Source organism: Phoca vitulina, unplaced genomic scaffold (genome assembly GCF_004348235.1).
Source record: "Phoca vitulina isolate PV1807 unplaced genomic scaffold, GSC_HSeal_1.0 scaffold1, whole genome shotgun sequence".
Taxonomy (NCBI): domain Eukaryota; kingdom Metazoa; phylum Chordata; class Mammalia; order Carnivora; family Phocidae; genus Phoca; species Phoca vitulina.
In genome coordinates this window covers 73,382,865-73,391,268 of record NW_022589704.1, presented here as the reverse complement: position 1 = coordinate 73,391,268, position 8,404 = coordinate 73,382,865, and the positions used below count along the sequence as shown (strand labels likewise).

The window sequence follows — 8,404 nt, the reverse complement described above, 5'->3', positions numbered from 1 at the left end:
AAGGGCAATGTCATCGTTGGCATCTGCTTTGTTAGTCAAGAGGGACAAGAAATATGAGCATTTTTGATACGAGTTAGCATTTATATCCTGTTCCTCACTTCTTAAGGAGTTGGTAACATAATAACAAAAGTTTGGATTTGGAGGGGAGCAGCATGAAGTGCAATCTTTGGGAGCTAAACGTCTGAATCCAGGGGGAAAGCTATGGCTTTTCCTAATTTGCCTCTAATCCTTTAAAGATAGTTAAGATACAGAGGACCTACTGAGAAAGAGTATCTCATTTTGGTGTGATTGCCTTGATCTCCCTTTCCCTTTTGATAATAAATAAAAAATAAATTACTAATAGTTATCGTGAGGAGTAACATTTCAAATAAATAAATAAGAAAATTCTATATCCTTTCTTACCTAGAATTACTGAAAAAGATAATTGCTGGCTTGTCTAATCCTGCCCTAACTGGCAGGGCCAAGAAAGCCCCCGCCTAGTGTTACAGGATTGACAATACTGCTTCTCATCAAAGACTTATGGGCCACGTAAGTCTATATCCTTACTTGTGTTCTAGAAAGAATCATTCTTTTTATTAATTAGAATTTAAGTTCTATTCTGAGAAAGAGAGACTCTAAATAAAAGTGGCTTAAAAATGAAGAAGGCTTATTCCTCTCTCACAGAAGTCTAGATGCAGAGAGCTCAGGGTGATTACACAAGCCTCTCCCACCTACCCAGGCATGGACATTAAGTTTCACCTTTCACTTTTCTCCAACCCTCAATTTGCTAGATTTAGGATTTAGTCATGAGAGTAAGTTCTACTAATAGGATTGGAGGGGAAATGATGTTTGTTTACACCTTCTGGCACGTGTCCTAAAAGGAGGAAGATGTGTGCCTCTTCCTTCACACTACTGCTCAGGAGGGTAGGGAATGTCATTGTTTCTGCTGTTCGTATGTCCAGCTAAAAGTCGGAAGACTTATTATAGGAAGGAGAACAGCAGTCTGTGGTACATGCGTAGCAAACATTTACTCAGCCCAGGGATACAGATTGAAGGGTGAGATAAGCATGGTTTGACTTCTGCTTTCAACATCTGTACTTACGTGAACGTGGGCAAGTTAAAATGTTCTCGTTTGTTTCTTCCTTCAATCCTCCATGCAAAACTCCATTATAGAATTCATCAGGTTGTATCGCAATTTATATTTGTGTTCGCCTGTGCTTAGCTTAGCTCCCAGCACACAGCTTGCGCTCCCTATTCTTGTAACGGTTATGGGAGACAATAGATGCCCTATCGATGTGACGATTTGCTCCTTTCCTTCTATATACATTGCTTTCATCCACCATTTTCCCTCTTTTGGGTACCATCTTTTTCCTTTCAGATTAGTTATGCAGTCTACATGTGTAATATCCCTCTGGTACATTAACTGTTATCACATTCCACTGTTAACACATTCTATCCCTTAAGGACCTCCCCTTTTTAAAACTCTGTTGAGGCATAATTTATATAACATAAAATTCACACATTTTAGCTGTACAATTAAGTAATTTTTGGTAATTTTACTGAGTTGTGTAACCATCATCATAATCCAATTTTAGAATCTTTTAGGATATCTTTGTTACAACAGTAGAATCCCTTACGCCCACTTACCCTTAAACACCATTTTTTGTTTTTTTAGAAAAAAAAGCAGTTTCCCACTTGAAATTGTAAGCCAGCATGTATTATATGCCTATTGAGAATTTAGTGACTGCTAGTGCTTTGAAGAATTCATATAGAATAATATACAATACCTAATCTCTTTTGCTAGTTGGCAAAATAAGACCTTCGAGAACACCATAAGAAAATATGTATCCTATCTACAGCTTCTGTGAATAGGCCAGTACTATAAGACTACAAAACCTATCGTGAATAGATCATCTGAATTTGGAAAAATCTTTCAGACCGCATGTAGATATTTTTTTCTCCTTCCAGTTTTAAAACACCCTTTCTTAAACTGACTGACCATTGATAGTTTCCAGAAGTATGGGCTTTTTCTAACATCTCTTCTCTAAATGTCATCTTAAATATGTACCTCCTTCTGTTTCCATCTATTTGTAACCAGAATCTAAATTATAGAATTTGCATCTTTCTAAGTAGGATCTAACTTACTGTTCAATAAATACTTCTAATTCTAAATGCAAATTATGATCACTATAATTTTTCACTTCGGAATACTTATTGAAAAGAGTAATATTTATTAACTTTCTCTGAATTAAATGTAACCAGTAGCTTTTTTGGCTCTCGGGCTGTTATTAATGATAATTAACTGTGGTGATGAAGAATTACTAATAGTTATGATCGTGAGGAGTAACATAATATATTTCAAAGCACTGCCTGTTTCTTTAGGTGTTGAGTAAAGCAATCCAGTCTTTTTATCAGCCAGGAAGACACAAGCACTGGGCATTCCCAGGTGCCAAGTGCAGATTACTCTCCACCCCTTTCTTCTTCCCCTCTGGAGCTTTTCTAATGACTAGCAAAGCAGCAGAGACACCTCACCCAGAGGAGATGGGATATATGAGGTTAAGAAATGCTCGTTTTTAGCACTTGAACACCTGCCTTCACCAGTTTTATTTTAGATGAAGGAAAATAGGGAAGAGAAGTTGGAATGAGTCAGCTTCTTTTCATCCTCTAGCAACGCCAATTCCCAAGTGTGGGGGGCTCTGGAGTCCTCTGCTTTCAGGCTTGGCTGCTCATACAACAGGGTGGAGAGAACCTGAGAAAGGGTGCACTCTAATACTCTGGTTCTCTGCTTTGGCTGCATATAGGGCCACCTGGGAAGCCGTGTAAAAATCTCATGCCAAGAATGGGTCAGAATGGTTAAATCACTATATTTGAAAATGGGATTCAAGCATCAGAATTTTTTTCCTAAAGCTTGCCAAGTACTTCAAATACGCAGCCAAAGTCAAGAACCACTGGGCTAGTAATCAACCTCTCGTTTTTTTCCTCCAGTTTTATTGAAATATAACTGATATATAACATTGTATTCATTTAAGGTGTACAACATAAAGATTTGGTATATGTATATACCGCAAAGTGATTAAAAGAGTAGGTTTAGTTAAATACCATCACTGGACACCCCTTGTTGACATGCAAACAGCCCTCAAGCAGCAGCCCTTTGGAATCATCTGAGATTTTAAAAAAGATACTGATGCCTGGACCCCCTCCTAGAGAGTCTCATTTAATTGGTTTGGGGTTGGGCTCTAGCGAGCATCCGCATTTTTCAAAGGCTCTGCCAGTAATTCTAATGTGCAGTCAGGAGTAAGAACTGCTGCTTGGACTGGGAATAAACATCTTAGCTCGTAGTCAGCTCTGAGGGAAACACGCTCTGTACCTGCTGGCCAGAGTACCAAGAGCTGAAGCGAGAATGTGAAAGGGAAGGTGTGAGCACAGCCAGAGAGAAACGTCCCCTGCTTCAAAGTGGGGCCTGTGGTCAATCCTTGTGAATGATGTGTGTGTGTGTGTGTGTGTGTGTGTGTGTGTGTGAGAGAGAGAGAGAGAGAGAGAGAGAGAGAGAGAGAGAGATGTGTGTGGCAGAGGAAGAGGGAGACCGAGAAGGGGAAATTTGTCCCCAACCAAGAGAAATGGGAAGGTAGAAGTAGAACTGAGTTTTTTTATACTCTATAATTTTGGACATTTGGCCAGCCTCTCTTCATCTGTGAACAAAGTTGGCACAGTTTTATTTGTATAAAGAATAGATGTGATCCAAGTTTTCCTGAAAAGACCCCCTAATCCAAAAGTGTGCCTCCTATTCACCTTTCCCACCAACCACAGTGGCTGAAAAAGCCCAGTGAGTCAGAGCCTTTCTTTTAGGTTAAGCCAGGCCAGTAAATCAACTTGATATCCTCTGTTGGCTTTAGAGCTTCATTTTCTTTACCAAATGCACTCAGTTAGGCCTTGGAATGATGGAATAGGAGTGGGCATTTAAAAAGAGCCTTCTCTGGGCTTAGCTCTGAAATTTCAGAATTGCCCGAGAAAGAAGGGAGTTGTCCCAGAAGGGGAGTTTCCTCAGGTGATGGCGGAATAAGCGCTAACTTGAGGAAGGGTACCAAAGAGGACGGCAAAGTGAGGTCACTAGAGGCCAATGTTACTTCCTTTACAATTAACTAAATGCTACGGTTGTAATTTGCTCTGGTGAAAACCTTGGGGGTGGATAAATGGTTTTATCCCTGTTTCCCAATTCAGAGTCAACTGAACATGTTCATCTTCTAGTGCCTCAGGATGGAATCTAGGGGTTGGTTTGGAAATGTTCTGGCTTGGAGCAGAGCTCCTAATGGCTGTCCACTGACGTGGTTTGTTTTTTGGGTTTTTTTTGGACATTCTGTATTATTGTATTAGATCAGCATGTGGCTTGTTCTAGTTAAAAACAAATCGGATTATGAGCCATTATTTGTTTAAATTACTGTAAGCAAACACAGTAACTTATTTATTTTTAATCCAGGAGTTGATTATGAAGCTTGTGGGTTACTCAGAATTATTTTGAAACTTCTGCTCTCTGCTCTGCTTTTTTGGCCTGCTGACCATTTCATTTATGAGAGGTACTTTGCTGCAACTGAAGTGAGTAGAAATTCTAGGTCCTCCCTGTTCTACCTGTTGGGGTCTGCCATACAGGTCAGCTGGAAGTGATTGCGATCCAGCTCCTCAGACACCCAATCTCTCCCCTGATCCCATCGGGGTGCCTGAGGCTTCTACCACCCAGGCTTCGCTTGCCTGGGGCGATGTCAGTTTAAACTGCACCGGGAAGGGTCAAACACACATCATCCCACTAGAATGCAAGTTAGCTCATTGTATTATCTAGCACCCAAACAACTGGACAGAAGCAATTTCCGAGGCAACAGGACTCGGGATACATTTCTTCTTTTGGGGCTGGGAGCGCGATTAGTGTTTAGGGAGGGTTAAGAGGACATTAAAGGAGGTGTTCAGTGACTTACTTTACTAGCTCCATCAGCCAGATGGGTCCAAACTGTAAATATCAAACAGAGAGAAAAATCCGTCCTGAGCAGGTGCCCCGCCCCAACTTTATCATCATGTATATATAATTAAGCTACAGAGTGGGTGGCGGTGTCATTTTTTCAGTTTGGTCCCCGTGGAAAAGAAGAGCCTGTTGCAAGATCATTTACACCTCCAAGAGGTGGCTGTAGTAACTCCTGCATAACCCAGTTTATGGGGAGTTGGCGTGAACAGGTCGTCTACCCGGGATGTGAGTTTATTGCGGGGCGGGGGTTGGGGGGTACAGGTAAAGCCAGAAGGTTTCCGAGTGCGCACAGAAGGTCCCCAGCACTCTACTTCAGGAGCAGGTCTCGGCGAGCACCAGGGCGACGCTCCCCGCGCGGCGCGGCGGGCGTATTGGGCCCTGGGCTGCCATTGCGAGTTCGGTGGAGCCGGCTGCAAAGCCGAGGCGCCCTCTCGGCCCCCCGCGCCTGCGCCGTAAAGCCGCGGCGGCGCCCAGCCCTGGAGCACTCTGCGCGCGACCGTCCCGCGTCCCCGGCGGGGCTGGGCGCCCCAAGCCTCCCGCTGCGAGCTCGCGGCGCCGGCGGGCGTGCTCGGCAGCTCGTTCCGCCTGCGTCCCAGAGCACTGGCTGCAGCCGGTCCCGAAGCACCAGGGAAGCAGCTTTAGACGAGAGTGGGAAGGGTAGAAACGTGCTGAGAGGCACTCACCAAAGTAAACTCCTGAATCTTTACTAATTTGACCAGCGCTAAAGGATGAATGAATGCCTTTACCAGAAAAGAGTTTCGCGGCTGGGGGATGTAGCTCAGTGGTAGAGCGCGCGCTTCGCATGTGTGAGGTCCCGGGTTCAATCCCCGGCATCTCCAAACAGCCGATGTTGCTTTTCCTTTTCTATTCTAGAACACTAGACATACATACATACCTTTTGCTTACATATTCTAGGGCGCCCAAAAACAGTCTAAAAGTGAGGCGAAGCTCAGAGAAACCGCCTTTCCGTTTGTTGTAAGTAAAAGCGAAACCGGAAATTACCCTCGGTACATCATTCTTCATTTGCATAAAATCAACTTGAATATCGTTACTGAACTTACTTTGGGAATCTAACATACGCGGGTGAAAAGTAAAGGAAAAAAAACCTGGTTGCATTGGCCGGGAATCGAACCCGGGCCTCCCGCGTGGCAGGCGAGAATTCTACCACTGAACCACCAATGCTCACAAGGATAAGCCCTTTCCACATTTTAATAGAAGAGATATTTCCATGTGTGTAATGATTCTCTGTAATTACATGTTTCTGTATTCAATTTTAAAGAAAGCAGTGATATTTGTAATCAACTAATTATAATAAAATATTGGGAAAACATTTATAAAAAATCCTATTATATTAACTTCTGTTGAACTTTATGAAGTGATTCTTCTGAAGCTGACCTTGGTGAAGCAGGCAAATGAAAATTTTGTTATGTATGTACAGAATTATACAATTACCTAGCTGTATCTTCAGACATTTAGACAATTTACATCAGCCCCTCCCTAATTGTCTTTTAGCTATTCAGACAAATACATGATGATATTTGTCAGGAATGTGGGATAGGGATGAGGGAGCCGTGGCGGGAACTGGGACCCTGATCCAAATTATAAGAGTAAATTAGAACTATGTGATCTGAACAGGGAAATTTGAAGCATTTGTGATTCTAGCCAAATGACCTAAATTCTCTAAACTGCCTCTTCCTTCATTGTGAATGACTTGATAATGGGACCTCTTTTAACTCTAACAGTATGAATCTGAGCCTTTACCCTTAGTTTCCATAGAAAGTAAAATTGCAAATCACGCAACAAAGATATATGAGAGAGAGGCAAATCACGCAACAAAGATATATGAGAGAGAGAAACTAAAGTGAAGGAAATGCAATTATGGAAATGAATATAAATATAAGATAGAAGGCTCTGGATTTAGACATCATTGGCCCTTTATCTGTGAGGGGGAAATTCCCAACAATTTGCAGGATCTTTGATGGCCAAGGAAGATGTGGGGGTTGGGGGGCAGGGGATATGAGAAAATAACAGTAAACATGGTTGCAGTGACTATGTGCTGGGCTCTGTAAGGACATTACACATGGATTTAAACCCAGTGAGGTAGGTATTATAATCACCTCCCCTTAACAATTGAGGGAATTGAGGCTCTTAGAGGCAAGATTGGAACACATGTAGTATCAAGCAATCTCTGGTTGCTTAGCCACAGCCCTGTTCTGCCTACAACAGAATAAATCACTGTGTATCGCACCAGAAATACTGCATGTAGCTCAGGACATTATATATGAAAAATAGTAGAGTGGAGTTAGAAAAAATCATAAAAGGCTAAAGAATAATGTAAGAACTTCTACATTAAGATTTATTTTTAAGGATTTTTTAGTGTGTGGATACAGAGCAAAATTTGAAGACAAAGACACAAAGACACTATGAAATTATTTATGTCCAAGGCATAAAAGATACAAAGAGATTAGAGAATCAGTAAATTGAAACTGCAATCCTAAGTAACCTGTGGAAGAACAAGGTCAAATCATTTTACCTCTCCGAACTTCAGTTCTTTAAAATGAGAGAACTGGAGAGAGATGTGGTTTTCAAATTACATTCCAAAGGACTCTAACTTTCCAGAAGAGTCGCAGGGCCATTGGCTGGTGGGGCCCCACCTTCTTTGCCCAGGCCCCTCACTTCCACTGGGCCAATTTTAAACTCTCCCACTTATTTGCATTTGGATTACAAGTCAAATAAAAACAAAACAAAACAAAAAACAAGCAAACAAAAAACAACAACAAACTTTGAAAAGCCCCGAACTAAATGACCTAAGTTCCTTCAAACTCCAAAATGTTATGATTCAAAATTTGAAACAGTTTAAAAATCCCTCAGCACAAGAAACACTACCAACAGTTTAAACAGATAGAAGGGGTTAAATAAGAAGTACGGCCTAATGGCAAACGATTTTAGTGGCCTACCAAAGGCCATTTTACATTTTCTCTTACTGAAAGTCCACATGAGTCTATCTAGCCCCAGGACCAGAGGTGGTGTACGAAGCCAGTTATCCCATTGTCCTTTCCAAAGATTGGTCTAGGATGGGTTTGTGACACTTCCTGCCAAAGAGAGGCAAGTATAGACAGCTAGGGGCTTCTGGGAAAGATGGTATGGAAGATCTCTTTTGCCTTTTCTTTCCTGCTCCTAACATTGCCATATGAGGTGTAATGCTCGGAGCTGCCCCAGCCATTTTGTGACTTGAAGAGAGACTGACGATGACTCAGAGGAAAGAGACACTGCACCATCCTAGGATTTTCTCCATCCAGACTTTTGGTTAGGTAAAGATCTTTATCGTTTAAGCCCCTTTGAGTTGGGTAATTTGTTATACAGAGCCAAAAGCATTCCAAGTCTGTGTGTGTGTGTGCGTGTGTGTGTGTGTGTTTA

The 8,404-nt window shown here is 42.0% G+C and overlaps 2 non-coding genes across 2 annotated transcripts; one reads left to right on the top strand and one right to left on the bottom strand.

Moving 5' to 3' along the window:
* The first annotated feature begins 5,754 nt into the window (after window positions 1-5,754).
* TRNAA-CGC lies at window positions 5,755-5,826 on the top strand. The gene has a single exon. It is a non-coding gene; the product is annotated as a tRNA-Ala (tRNA).
* Window positions 5,827-6,098: 272 nt separating this feature from the next.
* On the bottom strand, window positions 6,099-6,169 carry TRNAG-GCC. The gene has a single exon. It is a non-coding gene; the product is annotated as a tRNA-Gly (tRNA).
* Window positions 6,170-8,404: the final 2,235 nt, after the last annotated feature.